Source organism: Cornus florida, unplaced genomic scaffold, assembly GCF_030987335.1.
Source record: "Cornus florida cultivar Cherokee Brave unplaced genomic scaffold, ASM3098733v1 CherokeeBrave_3.0.0_Hap2_Chr06, whole genome shotgun sequence".
In the NCBI taxonomy this organism is placed as follows: domain Eukaryota; kingdom Viridiplantae; phylum Streptophyta; class Magnoliopsida; order Cornales; family Cornaceae; genus Cornus; species Cornus florida.
In genome coordinates this window covers 64,185,428-64,203,438 of record NW_026775576.1, presented here as the reverse complement: position 1 = coordinate 64,203,438, position 18,011 = coordinate 64,185,428, and the positions used below count along the sequence as shown (strand labels likewise).

The 18,011-nt window shown below is 34.8% G+C and overlaps 1 long non-coding RNA gene across 2 annotated transcripts; it reads left to right on the top strand.

The window, feature by feature from the left end:
* The first annotated feature begins 8,599 nt into the window (after positions 1 to 8,599).
* On the top strand, positions 8,600 to 12,567 carry LOC132311746 (uncharacterized). 2 transcript variants are annotated; one of them, XR_009483089.1, is made up of 4 exons: positions 8,600 to 8,823; positions 9,003 to 9,346; positions 11,636 to 12,033; positions 12,189 to 12,567. It is a non-coding gene; the product is annotated as an uncharacterized LOC132311746 (long non-coding RNA). The 2 variants fall into 2 exon arrangements; XR_009483090.1 differs by lacking the exons at positions 8,600 to 8,823; positions 9,003 to 9,346 and adding an exon at positions 10,878 to 10,938 and having other exon boundaries at positions 12,189 to 12,564.
* Positions 12,568 to 18,011: the final 5,444 nt, after the last annotated feature.

Sequence of the window (18,011 nt, the reverse complement as noted above, 5' to 3'; positions counted from 1 at the left end):
AACAAAGTATCCACGCTAATGGACTGAAACACACTAGTCTCCGCAGAGACAACTCTACAATTCCTTAAGTGGAAAGAGAATTCAAATGGCATAAATCACAGCCTGCTCATTGAGAGGACAGATCGACAACTATTAAACACCAAGGGTTAGCAATACTTGGATCAAAATTCCAACCTCTCGTAAATAAGTTAATTGAAAGCTTTTGAGATGCTTTCTTCTTGTAGATTCATATACCTTTTATCATAGCTTCTAGTACCAGTTTATTTGCTCATATGTACCACAACGAAAGGGCTCCTCAAGCTCAATATCTTGAGGTTTTTAGTTATTTGAGCTATCAAAATTCTAAAAATTTAAACCCATTCAATCAGAACAACTGAAGTATCAGGCCTACTGATTTTAACTTTTGAAACTGATCAAAGTCTGAGTACTATTCGGAAAGTTAGACGTGCAATTAAATTTGTTGAGCATTAGAAACCTATTATGGTGGGTTTATCTTTGAAAGCTCAGGTGGACAGAGAGAGGTGCTTGTTTACGATAATGGAACCCTTATGAAGTCAGTTTGGGGGTTGTAAAAACAATTGTGCCGATTTGGATGCACATGAACTAAGGCAGTCTACGGTGAAGATAGAAACAGATTTAAGAATTTAACTCAAATCACTATCAAAACCCTAACAAAAACCAAAGAACAGAGAATAAGCAAACCATGAGAGAAAAAAAAGTTTGTTCTTTCACTTATTCAGCTGATTTATATTTAATGCTGATATAGAGTTACCATCAAGTTAAAATAAAAGGTGCTACCATAAGCCTATCTATATAGACAATGCAATAGTGCAGGTAGGAAAAGAAATTCGAAACACATTCATCAATATAACCGGTTGTTGTCATTTTGCTACGGTGTCAAGGAATAAACAGCAAATCATCCCCAAGACAACACTTGGGCACTTCAACCACCTTCAAATGTATCGTCTAGCAATTTAAACAAATATAAATGATCAAATCTAGGGAATTTGTTAAGTATGAAAACAAACAAACAAAAGTAACTTGTTAAAATTGGCGTACTCAATTTGAGAGTCTGATTATCATTATATACAAGCGGGAAATTACAAATATAGAAAAGAGAATAAAATCAAATCAAAATAAAGAGAATAAAATCAAATCAAATTAGCCTATATTAAAGACCCAATAAATCTGCCATAATCGTTGAGTCAACTTCTAGATAAGATTTCCAACACTCCCCCTCAAGTTGGAGCAAATATATTGACTAAACCCAGCTTGACTATGGAAGACTGGAGAAGAGAAGGCCCAACAGACTTTATGAACACATCTGCAGTCTATTCTGAAAAAGGAACAAAAATAGGATTAATGATACCTGATCGAACCTTATCTCGAATAAAGTGAATGTCTACCTCAATATGTTTCGACCTTTCATGTAAAACATAATCAGAAGCAAGCATAATGGCTGATTTATTGTCACAAAATAGCTTTGAAGAACCTTTCTGTACAAGACCCAACTCTCCCAAAATTGATTGAAGCCAAAGGAGCTCACAAGTACCTTGAGCCATAGCTCGGTATTCAGCTTCAGCAGAGGATCTAGAAACAACAGCCTGCTTCTTACTCTTCCATGATATGAGATGATTACCATAGAAAGTACAGAAGCCAGAGGTAGAACGTTTATCTGTCTTACATCCAGCATAGTCTGCATCAGTAAAGCATGAGAGTCCAGATTGATTTCCTGAGGCATAGAACAGACCAAGACCAAGGCACGACTTAAGGTACCTTAAAATATGGTTAGACTGCATCCATATGAGCTGAGCGAGGGGCATGCATGAATTGACTAATCACACTAACAGCAAATGTCAAATCGGGCCTTGTGTTAGTCAAGTAGATAAGACGACCTACTAAACGTTGATACACAGATGGATCTGGAAGTAATTCCCCTGACTCAACAGAGAGTTTAAGATTGGGGTCCATAGGAGTGGAAGCGGGTCGACACCCAAGCATGCCAGTATCTTGAAGAAGATCCAAAACATATTTCCTTTGAGACAAAGAAATTCCACGATGGGATCTAGCAACCTCAATTCCAAGAAAATATCGAAGAGGACTTAAGTCTTTCACATCAAAGGACTTTTGAAGATGAAGTTTCGCCTGAGCAATCCCTGAAGTATGATCACTTGTGATAATGATATCATCCACATATACCAATAACATAATGCAACGACCATCAAAGCGACGTCGAATAAAACAAGTATGGTCTGAGTGGCAGTGCACAAAGCCCATAGATAAAACAACATCGCTGAAACGACTAAACCAAGCTCTAGAAGATTGCTTCATTGGAGGTTTTTTGCAAACCGGCTAACAGATAAAAGGTTAAAGGCAAATTTAGGTACATGAAGGACAGATGAAAGAGTAACATCAGGAGACAGATAAACAACACCCTTACTGTGAATGTAAGATGTAGAGCCATCCGCAAGATACACAGATTGGGTAACATTTATGATATTAGAAGAAAAAACTGATAACTCACCAGTCATGTGATCATTGGCTCCAGAATCCAGAACCCAAGTGGGCTGCTTGGCCTTAACATGAAATGCAGTAGGAGTACCTGTAGCAATAGTTGCAGTGGGAGCAGTTGAAGGAGCACTAACTCTAGAAGCAAGGGAGCCAAGCTGGTCCTGGATATGCCCAATCTGAGACTGAAGCTGGCTCAGTCCAGGAAATACAGTAGATCCACCGGTAGTAACAGGAGTTTCTGCAACAGCCGCAGTACGAGAAGAACCAGTTCCAGATAAACGGTTTTTAGAAAATTTTTGCTTCAGTTTAGGATGAAGTTTGAAGCAACGAGCCTTAACATGTCCAACCCTTCCACAATGGTGACAAATAATCTGACCTCCAGAAGTTCGTGATCCAAAGTTGGCTGCAAAAGCCGTACTATCCCCAACAGGCTCAGACACTGGTACAAGAATAATTGAGGGCTGAATTAAACGGTGCCTGTGTGCTTCACCATTAACAGTAGTAAAGGCTTCCAACAGGGATGGCATTGGTGATGCATTCAAGATCTGAGATTTTAGTGGTTCAAATTTTGGGCGTAATCCAATCAAAAACTGACAGGTATGCTGACGATCAAGACGTTTGACAAGAAGAGAGGCTGTCTTAGAAGGAAATTCACTGAGAGGCTCATATTGAGCTAGTTCCTCCCAACGAGATCTCAAATACCCAAAATAATCAGTTACAGACAAATTCAGACCTTCCTGTGAGGCCTTAGCAATACCTTGATATAATTCAAAAATACGAGCATTGTTCTTAGAATGAGCATGTATTTGATTCAAAGCAGTCCACAAGTCATTAACAGAGTTATAAAACATGAATATATTATAAATGCGTTCCTCCATAGAATTAAACATCCATCCTAAAATGGTGTAATTGTCCATATCCCACTGAGCATATTTAGGATCTTTAATATCTGGCCTCTTTTCAGTACCCAAAATCTACCCTGATTTGCCTTTTCCACCAACATAGAGGCGGAGGGAACGATCCCAGGATGCAAAATTACGGCCATTCAACAGCACACTAGTAACTCGTTGAGTCGGTGTGTGTTGCGCCGAAAAGAGAGTTTCTTTATTATTACTTGATTCAGCCATAACATTAAATAGATTAATTCAATAGATTACCAATAATTTCAAATAAAGGAGGAATAAACCTGATTTTGATCAAACCAAGAAGCCGGAGACACGGCGGTCTGATTCGAAAATGCTGCCGAATATCTCGACAGCTCCAAAAAATTACAAACACATCTTTTGACCCTTAGTGCATGAAAAGACTAAGGGAATATCCCTACAGGGGTTGAACCTAGAGAATATTGACTCCCCCTAGGACTGTCGCAACAGCGACCTGAAAAAGAGAGAAGGTCTGTGAAAAAAAAAAAATAGGGAAGGGGCTGTAACGAAATAGAGAGTGATATTAAAAGAGGCGGTGAAAGAGAGAGAGATGGGGGAGGCGTAAGTTTGAGGCTCTGATACCAAAAAGTAACTTGGTAAAATTGGCGTATTCAATTTGAGAGCCTGACTATCATTATATACAAGCGGAAAATTACAAATATGGAAAAGAGAATAAAATCAAATCAAAATAAAAAGAATAAAATCAAATCAAATCAAATCAGAATAAAAATAAAATCCCTAAAAATTAGCCTATATTGAAGACCCAATAAATCTGGCATAATCGTTGAGTCAACTTATAGATAAGATTTCCAACACAAACAAACAAAAAAATCTTACTAATTAACATCCCCACTTTCCATTCATTAGTGGTTTGGGTAATAGACCAGCTTCGGTTTGACAAATAAATATGAGTCACAACGGAGTGTTCTGAAATATAAAAGCAGAGATGATTAAAAGGCATAACTTACTACGAGTGAACACACACATCACAAGATCTTCTAGTTAAATTCAAAAGACTAACATCTAACAACTGCCACACACTAGTGCAACAGTCCTCTATTTGTAACAGCTTGAATTGAATAACATAACAACCATACATCAATCGTAAAACATTTGGAATCCCTAATAACACAAATCAAATCTACATCAATAAATTATCTATATTTATTTAGTCAATAGAAATTACCCTAAAAGAAGGCTGAAAGTCGGCCGGAGCACCACCCTTTTCGCCACCAAACTCATATGGAGGGCCCCCTCGAGGACCCTCACGGTATCCATCCCGGTCACCAAACCTCGGCCTATCACCTTCAAACCGCGGTGGGCCACTGTAAAATCCACAAAATTAATCACATTTTTACCAAAAATCAAAACTTTGAGAGAAAATTTATAAAACCCATTATGGAAAATGCAATGCGGATGCTGAATTACCGTGGGCGATCGTCGGGTGGGCCGCCCATGGGCCGACCAGTGGGCCTTGCCGACTTCTTCAAAGTGGCGGGAACAATCTCCGATGGAAGATTGAGGTAAAAACATATAACATATTCTTAATTATGAAGTTATAAACAATAAGTAGAGTGCGATCATGCAGCCCCTGGTTTTGAAAAAGGTGAGAGATATGGTGTGTGTATATATATATATAATGAGATGGATATTTAAAAGGAGTGGAATATAAAAAAAAACGAGTAATGATACTTGAATTGATTTGTTGCACCGAATATTTCTGATTGGTTATTTATGTATAGTATATGTAAGTGGAGGGTTCATTTTTTTATTTATGTAATTTATTGTAATGAATTGTTAGACCTATTTCTTTTAATCGATTCATTTATAAACAATCTCCGATGGAAGATTAAGGTAAAAAAATAAATCATATTCTTAATTATGAAGTTATAAACAATAAGTAGAGTGCGATCATGCAGCCCCTTGTTTTGAAAAAGGAGATAAATATGGTGTGTATGTGTGTGTGTGTGTGTGTGTATATATATATATATAATGAGATGGATATTTAACAGGAGTGGAATATAAAGAAAAGAGTAATGATACTTGCACCGATTTGTTGCACCGAATTGTTGCACCAAATATTTCTGATTGATTATTTATGTATAGTACATGTAAGTGGAGGGTCTACTTTTTTATTTATGCGATTTGTTGTAATGAATTGTCAGACCTATTTATTTTAATTGATCCATTTATGCATAAATAAATAAGTGAGACCCTCCACTTACATGTACTATGCATAAATAATTAATTAGAAACATTCGGTGCAATAAATCGATGCAAGTATCATTACTCGGAAAAAAATTCAGAAATATTCGGTGTAATAATTCGATGCAATAAATTAGTGTAAATATCATTACTCGAAAAAAAAATATAGAGATGGGTGGATTGGACTCGTTACTCTTTAGAAGGAGAGAGTTAAAAATTGGTGAAAAAAAATTAAAAGGTGGCAGCTTTACATATACAAGATTGTCAAATAATGACAAGTATAAAATATTATATTTAGAGCATTGCTATTGTAAGAGTCACATAGTTCCTATATTTAGGAATTTGGGGGAGAGAATTAATTAAGAAAGAATCATTTGCAAGTAAGGAAACAAATTAAGTTTTTTTCTCTCTCTTTTCACGTTCTCTCTTTCTCTTTTTTGGTTAACCCTCAACCAATTTGACGTAAAATTTTTGTGATGAGGTTATTCTAAAATTCAAAAACGCGAACATATAAAAAAATATATTAAAAAAAAATCTCAAATAGAATGAAATAGTGTCACGAACATAATAAATGAAATAGTGTCACGAACATAATAAATGAAATTTAACTTACTGAAACCCCGTATGTCACCTTTGAGGGTTAACCCATTGAGAGAAAGAGACAGATTAGTTGAGGGTATTAACCAATGACTCAACCAATGAGAGAAAAAGAGAACGTGGAGAGAAGAGAGAGAAAAAAGCTTGATTTGTTTCTTTAATTGCGAATGATTCTTTTTTAATTAATTGTCTCTCCCAAACTCTTAAAAATAGAAATTGTATGGCTTATAAGCTCCGAATTTTGTAAACATTTTGCGATAGCGCTCTCTCATAATAACACTACTCATATATTTATTACATTTACAAGCATACTTGTACTAAATGATTTTTTTTATTAAAGGCGTTGTAAATGTACTAGTGACACCAAATAAAGGAATGACTACTTTAATCCACTTCATTTTTATAAATTAATTGAACTATCCTAAAAGGGAACACAAAATCATATGATCTGTATGAGGTACTGTTTTTGTATTATTAAAGCACATTTAAAAGGGTATGGTGTTATCATTAAGAGTAAAAACTTATAATATGTATACTTGCATATATAACTTATATATGTGTGTGTGTGTGTGAGAGTTTTTATTCCACAAATCTCAAACAGTACTGATTTGATCCCAAGAATAATATTATTTGAAAAAAATCAAGTTATTCTCGAGCTAAGTTGAAATAGGGTTTGCTTAAATGCGTGTTCAGTTCGAACTTTCTAACAAGTTTAAAAATTTGAGTGCAGACTACACACTCGACTTGTCATTATTTAAGAAATTCGTTTAAAATTAATTTGAACTCGTGTTCAATATTATATTCATGAACTTATTCAATCAACTCTACACAATCTTATATTCGTGATAATGTTCAAGAGTCTATATTTATGAACATGTACGAGCCTACAATTTAGTTATTAGTGTGATCACGAGTCAAACCTAATAATATTTGGAATCAATTCCAACCCCAAAAATCGAGTTTGTACTTGCTTCTTTATTACTAATTAGGGCCTGTTTACTAACAGGAATGATTCCTAATTTCTACTGTCAATTCCTAAATTTAAGAAGTAAAAATAAAAATCATGTTTAATAAAATACTTTCACTTTTTTGTTTTAAGAAGATACTTTCTAATTTTACTAAGAGAAGAAAAAGTTCCCACTTTAAATACACCATCCACGTAAATTACTTCCTGGACTGTAGCACTAAAAAAAAAAAAAAAAAAAAGTGTCTAACCATCTCTCACCACCACCTCTTCCCCACCACGGTCATTGCCACTGCCACCTCCTCCCTCCTCCACCATAGCCACAACCACAACCATCTCTCTCCTCTCTCACACACATCAAAAGGCATCAACAATGTATCCAAATCAACTTCAACTAGTCGCAAAAAAAAAAAAAAAAAAAAACCCCTCGCCGTCGACAACCACCCGCCACCATCGCCATTGCCGACAATGTAACATTCAGTTGATTGAGACTTCGAGAGTTGCAGGGAGTGTTCGCACCTTATAATAGGTGAGGCTCTAGGGTTTTGTTCTCTATTCCATGTTTGAATTCGATGTCTTCAGTCTTCTTTCTTCTTCTGAATCTCTGTGTTTTAATTCGTATGATCTGTGATTTATACATATATATACATGTATAGATGTATAAGCGTATGCCTAATATTGCAATTCCTTGATTGTATGCCAAATATCTGAGTGGATCAAGGGATCTATCGTTAGGCTATAATATATATATATATATATATATATATATATATGTGGCTCCCTTTAGCTCCGACTATTCTTTCATCTGAAAATAGGATTTCTCGGTGACAAGGCAGATACATCTATTTGTATACATCTGCTGAAATTTGTGCTTGCTTAGTTCGCGATTGAGGAAGCCAAACAATACCCAGACACCTTTTTCAGAGAGAGAAAGATGACTAAGAAACAAAAATAAAATTATAATTTATTAAACTTACTTTTTATTTTTTTTCTTTCAAAATATTAAAAATAGAAAAAATTATTGAACATAATTTTACTTTTCATTTCATTTGAAAAAAATAAAAATATAATTTTACTTTTAAAGAAAAAATAAAAATAAGAAAATGAAAGCGGCAATAGACCAGCCCTTACACATATCGAATTTTAAATGAATCAATTTCAAATGATTCATTTGCTGTCCTAATCTTTAATACCAACATATTTATAAATTAAAAAAAAAAAAAACAGGCGTAAATCTAGTATGTGATGGTTTATTTTATCTCTTAGAAGATCTCATATGGTATTTTTATTTTTTATTTACACAATTACAATTATGAATTTTGTAAGTGACAAATGCACTCGGCGTTTAGTATGAAATGATTTTAAAAAGAACTGGGTCCAGGTTTGAAGTTTGAACAACTGGACTCTAAACAGTGTCCCTTCGCTTTTTCTCGTGCTCCGTATCAACTTCAAAAAAAAAAAATGAGGTTGAATTTTCTTTGTACGGAAAAACTAAAGCATTGCAAATTCCCCAAAAAAAAACAAAAGGGTAAAGCATTTTGGACTTCTATCTTATCCCTCTAGATTCCAACATGTTCAAGTGAATTTTCTCCGATTCTAACGCAATCCCTCGCCCCATGGAAGGTATTGCCTCTAATATAGTTTTCAAATTTTGGGTTTAGTTTCAGTTTCAATAGAACCAGTTCACCCAAAGTCACGCAGACTATGTGTTTGTATATGTGTCTGTGTGTAGTAGAATTGATTCAATTGCTGGGCTTTGATTCTTTTTATTGTTCTTCCAAAACCATTGTTTGCTGCACCAGCAAAAACTGTTAATACAGTTGATGATCCATCATCAGCACGCTTCACATGGAGGGTTGACAACTTTTCCACGCTGAATACACAGAAGCTATACTCTGAAAGTTTTTCATCTCTACCCTCTTTCTAGATTTTGATTTTGGTCCTTATGTTTGATTTTTAAGTTTTTTTTTTTTTTTGGTCTGGGAAAGGCGGTTGCTTATATTTCCGAAGGGGAACAATGTGGACCATTTATCGATCTATTTAGATTCTGCAAGTTCAGTAACTTTGCCATCTGGGTGGAGCAAATTCGCGCAATTCAGCTTATCTGTGATCAATCAAATTGATAACAAGTCCACAAAGAAGAAAGGTGTATGTTTTGCAGTTTAATTTACAAATATCTATATATCTTGTACTATATAGTGCTGTTCCTTTCCGTGGAGTAAGAAAATTCATCCGCACTTTCTATAGATTGAATTTGCAAGTTCTTTATCTCATTTGTCTCCCCTTTAATCCTAAGTTCTGATTCTTACAAAACTCCCACAAACTATTCACCAAGTCCTTTTAGCAATTTCGTAATAAATCATAGTCCTAGTCATACATACATCAACCTATTCACATCAGTAAAATCAAACTAATGACATATAAAACATCGACTCAAAAAAATAAAAATAAAAGTTATTTTCTCTGCGCAGCACTTCACCCCATAAATTTCAATGGATTAAAATCTATTTTTTCTAATTATCTTTTCTAATTATTTGTTTGAGAGACATGATTTTCAAAGGTGAAGAGGTTTAAATTTTTTTGGAATAATTACCTTTTATTGTTGTAATTAGTGGTATTGGTAAATATTGAATTTAGAAACTAAAATAGTATTAGTGGTTTTGTATTAAAAGGAAATAATGTAAGTGGATTTCTATAATGACAGTTGCATTAGATCTAATGGTCATTATAGAAAGTGCAGATGAATTTTCTTGCTCCACGGGAAGCAAGAGATCACTACTCTCTCTCTCTCTCTCTCTATATATATATATATATAGGGTTAATTGCATTAAACCCCCCTAAACTTTTTTCTCTTTCTCAAAAAACTTCCATCAACTATTAAAAAGACACTTAACCCCCTAAACTATTCCAATTGTTGCAAGCTGTTAGATTGCTGTCTGAAATTTAACACTACCTTAAGGCACGTGACACACATGACTTGCCCAATTTGAAAATGCCTAAACTACCCTTGACAGTTAAACCCATTATTATATATACATATACACTATATATCTATCTACGTGAAAATCCCCAATTTATGTTGAACAACAAATCTTTAAGAATCACAATTTATGTTCAACAACAAATCTTAAGGTTTATTCAACTTGTGTTCTCTTTCTCTATATATCTCTATCTGTGTGTGTGTGTGTGTATATATATATATATATATATATATATCGGTAAATGCTCACTTGGTAATTGGCATATTAATCATCCATTATTTGTCCTCAATCCATCTTCCACAATTTGTTCATGGGAATCAATTATCTTATTTATTTGACTGGGCATCAGTTCATTTGTTATCTTGCTTCTCAATTCTCATTTACACTTGTTTTATCTATGACAATGGATTACTAATTATGTAATCCCCAAAGTGATAGCCTCACAGAAAGGGGCAAAAAAAAAAATCATATAGACAAGTGAGTGAGGACAAAGAGTTTCTTTTTTTGGGAGGAGTGTAAAATCATATAGATACGTCTCCACGACCATTTTTCCAAGAACGCTAAGTTCTCAATTGATCTAATCTTGCCTTGTATATGAAATTTACCTGTTCTATCAGCTTACACTGATACCAAAGGCTCCTCTCCCTTACCAGTGGTAGAAGGCCAAAAATGATACTCAACATTCATCCTAAAGAAGGAGAAGAAATAAGTCTGAATAAGCATCATTAGTTACAGTCAATTAACTGCCACTCAGACAGTAAGAATCTCAATCCTGCAGCCTTTCTTAGAAGTGGTTAATGTGTAAATTGTCTGTAATGAAATGCAATCACATGTTGAATGGCATGGAAATATATCCTTAATTTTATAATTTTCAGGCTAGAATTTGCCCAAATGTAAGGTATATTGGAGACAAAACTGATTTTGTTGATGCATTGACTGTATTCACTGGAGATACTATATGTTTTTTGTTTTGGTGTTGAAAAATATAAACATTTAATTTTCTTTAAATGCTTATCAGATTGATATGGCATAATACTTCACTGGATAATCGACCCTAAAAGAGATTGATTCTGATAATGTTAAACGGATAAATTTTTCATGCAAATTATATCTTTACTTCTTTGTATGTATTGGCTGAGCCGCATATATGATAAGGACGCATTGTCCCCCACCACCAACAAAACAAAGTTTTCAGTGCCATCTTTTAAAAGAAATTAAGGTGGCCCCTGCAAAGTTTTATCTCCAATCCTAAATTCAATTTCTTTTCCATCCTTTACTTGGCACTCCATTTTCAAAACCATACCTCTACTAGTCTATAATCTATATGTCTTATATACTGAAACTATAGGTGTGTGCCTAGTTGTTGAGGTTCACTGTACTTCTAGTTGTAGCCTACAGCCTTTGACCTTTTTGTGTTATATTTTGTGATAATTGTGACTGTTTTCATTATGCAGACTTTAAACACCGGTTCAATGCACGAGAAAGAGATTGGGGTGGGCTTGAATTAGTGCCTCTTAGTGAACTGTATGACCCTGGTAGAGGTTATCTTGTGAACGATACATGTGTTGTTGAAGCTGATTTCCCTGGCTTCCGTTCAGTTGAACTTAAGGTTGAGGCGGCAAAGACTGCCTGAGGCAGAGATGAAACTCCTAATTCTTCTTCTCAAGGGGATATTGATGGGAGGATTAGACAGAATGATTCTGATACTGATGCAACCCTGCCTCAGACTGATACCTCGGGCCCTCCTCCTGCCAGTAAATCAGCAACTGAAGTGATCAAGTCTTCGGTCCCACCAGCCACTCCAATTGTTGAAAAGGAATCAATGGTTAATTCCCCTCACGCCCAAGATCCGGTCAGCAGCTTTTCTCTAGTCAATCAACAATGTTCTTTTTTTTCTTTGTTTTTTTAAATCTTTGAGAGAGAGAAAAAAAATAATAATAAAAAAAAAACACTCTTTGACCTGAGAGTCAGTTGCTAAAAAGAAATTTTCTTTTGTAATATTTGTAGGAAGTTGAGTTGCCAAGGAGTCTTCCAATGGGTTCTCCTCTTGAGTCATCTTCATTTGATGACATGGATGCCTATACCTCCAAGTTGGTGTCTGTAGTAGAGACTGATGCACATTTTGACTCCACTACTGAAGGATCGGTCGTCGCCTCCATTCCTCAATCAACTGTTGATGAAGCCAAAAAATTCTTTATAAAGATGTTATCTCGGGACCTATGAGAAATTCCTGATTTTGCCGCACACATTACAGAATCCATCCGTGTCTTATCAGAGTGTCATGACCTCACTCCAGCCCAGCTTGCACAGCTGAAATCCCTCAAGGTTGAGTTTCCATCAGTTCTCAAAACTTTGACTTCCAGCCATTCTTTTAAGGAGGTCGAGGAAAAAATAGCACAGAAGTGTTTGGTTGAGCAAGTCAAGATTAATGCTTTCGCGTTCCAAATGCAGAGAGCTATCCACAAGGACTTGATCTCAGAGGAGGCAAAGCTTCAACAAGAGGTTGAGCGGCTGCAGGCTGAACTGGCTAAGATTTCCGAGAAGAAGAAAAGTGCTGGGAAAGAGATGAAGCAACTGCATGGGACGATGGTTAATCTAGAACAGTCTAGGCCCTCTGTTCTTGAGGAGATCTCAACCCTTGAGACCGAGAAGACCGCGGAGAGCTCTCTGTCATGGGTCCAGCAAATGTGGACTGAGCTTAGAGACACATTCATGATACCAAACAATTAATCTCTTTTTATTTGCAAGATGAAAAACTTTTGATGGTCTACTGTTATATTTCTCTCTAAGGGCCGGTTACATTCTACCTTAAATTTCATGTTTTTGGATATTTTTAACTTATTTCTGGTCGGTTGGGGTCAATATTCTTACACTTTTAGTCCTGCAATTCTACTTTAAATTGCACTCGTTTCTGGATTAATGAATGTGATTATCCTTTTTACCTTAGACCATCTTCTTTTATTATTATTATTATTATTTATTTATTTTCATTTTATTTTTTTTATTGGTTCTGCTATTGATCTATATCAAGCCTTTTCATGGGTTGGTTTCTTCAGGTAAGCCTTTTCACAGTAAGAATTATTTTAGTAACTTATATAGTTATATAATTTCTCTTTTAGAAAAGTATTAGCATATATTATATTGTCGTTGATATTGAAATCTCATAATACTTTACTTTATCTTCATTCCTAATATTTATAGGGCTCGCCAATAAACATTCTTATATAATTCCAAATTTGTTTCTTATAACCACCAAGTAATACAAAAATGTTTGACAAAAATTTTTCTTATATTTTTATAGCTCCACCCACGTACGCGGGTTGGGACCGTGGGATGGTACTACGGGCGGAGCCAAATAAGGCCCAAAGGGGGCATGTGCCCTCCTTACTCCAACTTACCATACATAGGTACATATTTTTGGTATATATATATATATACTTATATGGTAATTTTAAATAGTGCCTCACTCAAATTTTCAAATTCTTTTAATTTCCTTTTGAAAAAAAAAAAATTACATACCATTCTTCAAATATACAATATATTTTTCTTTTTCTAATTTTTGTTTCCTTTTTCAAAAAATTTCTTTTTTCACTTATATATAATTATGCAATTTTCTATTTTTTTAAACTTATTTCTTTTATCGATGACATTTGTGATTGTATTTAATTAAAATATTATTAATTAATATTTTGATTCTTATATTTGTAACTATATTTTTTTTTACAGTATTTATTTAATATATTATTTTACAACTATTTTTTTCTTATTTGCCCTTTTGATTTAAAAAAAAATTATATTGTCATATTTGTTAAAAAAGAAAAAAAAAATTTAACAAGTGCATTGTGCTCCCTCTGAAATAAAATCCTGGCTCCGCCCTTGGATGGTACCTCTCTCTTTGATCAGGTGTGGGAGGGAAAATAATTTTTTTTTTCTTAATTATAAAGTAATAAATAATAATTTCATTTAAAAAATTAAATTGACAGGAGGATGTCAAAGTGGCAGCTCTAAGTATCCAAGATTCACAAAATAATGTGAAAGTGCGACGTATAACGTGTTTTATGTATTACATTAACATATTGTTATATACTCCTTCCGTCCCATTATTGTTATCCACTTCGTAAACTGTGACTCACAATTTACGAAGTGGACAATAAAAATGGGATGGAGGTAGTAATTATTATCATTTTTGTCTTTATTTCTTATAAATGGGTCAACCACGTAAACTCCTGGTTTTTTTTTTTTTTTTTTTTTTTTTTTCACTCTTTCTAAGTCATGTATTCTACTTAGATTTAACATTTTTATAAAAATTTCTTGGGTTAATTCTATCTACACCCCCTGACGTTTGCCTATATTCCACTTACACCCTATCTACGTTTCAATATTCGACCTACCTCCCTTGAGGTTTTGGTTTGTGTAGCAAATTATCCCCTGACGTTAAGCAACTCACGGTGTGTGCTGATGTCAGCATCAGCAAATTGTTAGAAATTCAATTTTGCCCTTCTAATGTCTAAAATGACGTCTTTAACCTTGTTCACCAATATGCAATTACAAAACTGCCCTTAATTTGTTAACTCAAGTGTACAAGAATACCCTTCCTTTCACTTCAATATATATATATATATATATATATATATATATATATATATATATATATATATATTAGGGTCAGAGATTGGTTATATCATCGTTTTCTCTCTACCCTCGAAGCAATTGTGGAGCCCAAATTGGTCCTTCATTTTGCTGGCTTCAAGCTCTTAATTGTTGTGTTCTTAAAGTGGTTTGTCGATTGAGAGAGGCCAAAGTTTCAGTTTGCCCAAGGGTCGAGGCTTACGTAAGCTAGAAAGTCATGGTCGAGGGTTCCAGCGTCGAGCCTGTAATCCGACGTTCGGTCACCGAGAGACATTGATTGTGATACCGTAAAGGTTGTAATCCGACACCTGCCGCTGACATCAACTTGTTCTTCAGCTTCGTCTTCCGTAATCAACTTCGCCTTCGATTTTTCGCCATCAACGTCCATTTCGGCAGTGGCGGCGGCGGAGGAGCCGACATCAACTTCGTTTTTCTTCACAGGAATGGAATCAGATTCTTGGGGTTGTAATGGTGATGGTTCGGATGGTGACGAAGTTACAGAGCTATACTGAATTCTTCTACAGAGCTCTGGCGTGTCTATGGCCGTTTTGAATTAGGTTTCACCGAGGTGGGTCGAGGAATCGCTGCTCGCCGGACTAAACTGGGTTTGGTCGAACTTAGTTTGTTTTAGCTTTGAGAATGACTGAATCGCTGAACGGGTTTCGTATGACTGAATCGTTGCTCACCGGATTGAAAAGGGAAGAATCCTCAGTTCAGTCCAAACGCCGGACTTCAACGCCGTCGAATCTACGGCCGCGTAGTCATCTTCGTAACGCTGGACAAGAACGGGGTAAGCCGGATCAAAGACACTAGCAGCGAAGTTCACAGCTACCTCGACCCAGTTCAGTCCAGCGATCCTAAGTTCGGTGAAGCTCAGTTCAGTCCAGCGAAGCTTCGCAGTTTGTTCACTGCACGTTGGTGGTCTCGTAACGGAGGATGACGGCTGTGATAAGAACCAGCAAACTATCCTTGCAATTGAACGGCGGGCAGTAAGGACTGAAATTTGAACGGCGGTGTGTCCTTGCAATTGAATGGCTGGCCGTAAGGAGAACGCCTCAGCTGTGATAAAAACCATCTTTTTCTGTGCTTACTGTTTGTGTATTCTATTGGTGGCATAGTTTCTTCATCGCCGGCCACAATGAAGAAGAAAGGGAAAAAAAAGAAAAAGAAAAAGAAAAAAGAGATATAGATATATATATATATAGTGTGTGAGTAGAGAGAGAAATTTAATGGTGTTAAATAGAGGGTGTTAAAGTCTTTTCTTTTAAGTCATGAATTTTAGTTAAACAGTAAAATCACACAATTCCATTGGTAAACTAGATGGTGGTTACTGGTAGGGGGTGTAGGTGGAATTATGAAACATAGAAGGGTGTGTGTGGAATATAGGCAAACGTTAGGAGGTGTAGGTGGAATTAACCCAAATTTCTTATCACGTCAGTCAACTGTCTAAGTTGACCTCTGTTTCTTACCTTTCTCTTTCTTACTAGACTACTGGTGAATTTATAGATTGGAGTTAGATATCTCCTACCATCTAGGTCTAAAGTAACATTCTTGTAAAATGAGTTTTTGATCGATCTCCTACCGGTGGTGTAGGTTTTTTCAGCCGGTTCGTCCTCGGATCAACTTGCAGCGTTACCTCCGGTTTAACAGCGGAGATCAATCACAAACTCCATCTCTAGTTGAAACTATCTTGTATTGATTTGGATATTAACAGCCATTCGATTCCGTGAATTATTCCATCTGGGCGGACCACATCGTCGGGACGACCACCCTCGCAGTACCGACTAACTTGTGATTCGAATCTTCATTGAGTCCGACCAGTGGCGTAGCTAGAAATTTTCTTCTTTTTGGGGTAATCTTTAATAGCAATAATATATATTATTTGAACCAAAACAATATATGTAAAAATTAAAACATTAATTCATAATATTTCTATTTAATACATTCACAACGATTTTTCAAATTATTCATTATTGTTTCAAAATTGAGTTCATTCAATTAAATGTACTAAAAAAAAATCATATTCAATGAATCAAGAATAAGATATGAAAAAGAAAATAATACAATTACCTAACTGTTCTAATATATCACATATGTGAAAAAAAATAAAAACATAAACTAAAATTTAAAAGGACAACAAGCCCTAAAATAATTTTGATAGTAATAACTAATAATTTTTTTAATTAAAATTATAATATCAAATAATAATAAATTTAGATGATAAAAAAAATATCAAATTACCTGTCTGCTTACTATTGACTTAGTCTTTGTCTACTGGTAAATGGTTGCTCCACTTGCTTTGTTTGGATTGTGGAAAATGTTGAAGAGGAAGATGAAGATGTGATGGAAAGTTTATGGTAAAGTCAAAAAGTGTGGAAGAATATCTTGATGAATTTTTTTTTTTTTGGAAAGTGGTAAAGAATATAATATTTTGGGTGGAAAAAATATCATATTTTTTTGGAAAGTATAAATTGATAGATATATTATATATATTTACAATTGTGTCACGATTATATTCCTCTCGTGAATGGGTTTTTGGTTATATATATATAGTATATTATATGTGAACTGTCAAATTTTAGAGGGGGCAACAATACAAATATAAAAATCTTTTCATATAAAATTTAAAAAAATTAAAAGTTCAGTGGAGGCAGTTGTCCCCACTTGTCCCTTTATGGCTACGCCACTGAGTCCGACGGTCTGGTGAGCGAGTGTGAAGTGCTGAGTCAGCTCGAAAAATGAGTCGACCCATTTGGTTGAATGAATCATTTTGGGGACGATGTGGTGGAGCAAGAGGGTCTGGAGTAAGCCTGTCAACAGATCAGATCGATCAAATTCATATTCGATTTGTTAAGCAAATAGATTATCGGATTTGGATCACTAACGGGTTCTCGGACCGAAAGTCCCAATCCATATCCTATTTAGCTCGGACGCGGATCAAATCGGATTCGAATTTGGATTAAAATCATATTTACTAACATATATAATTATAAAGTTAGATGAAGCGGAAAATTTCTAATATACTGAATGCTACATAATATAACTATGCAACTAAATGAATATAATGATAAATAATTAATATATATAAATTTAGTAATATATAACTAATATATGTAACATTGATATATAATATATTGTAAATTATTTACTCTTTGTTAATAAATAAAGAGTATGATATTATTAGTATGTATATTAAGAGAT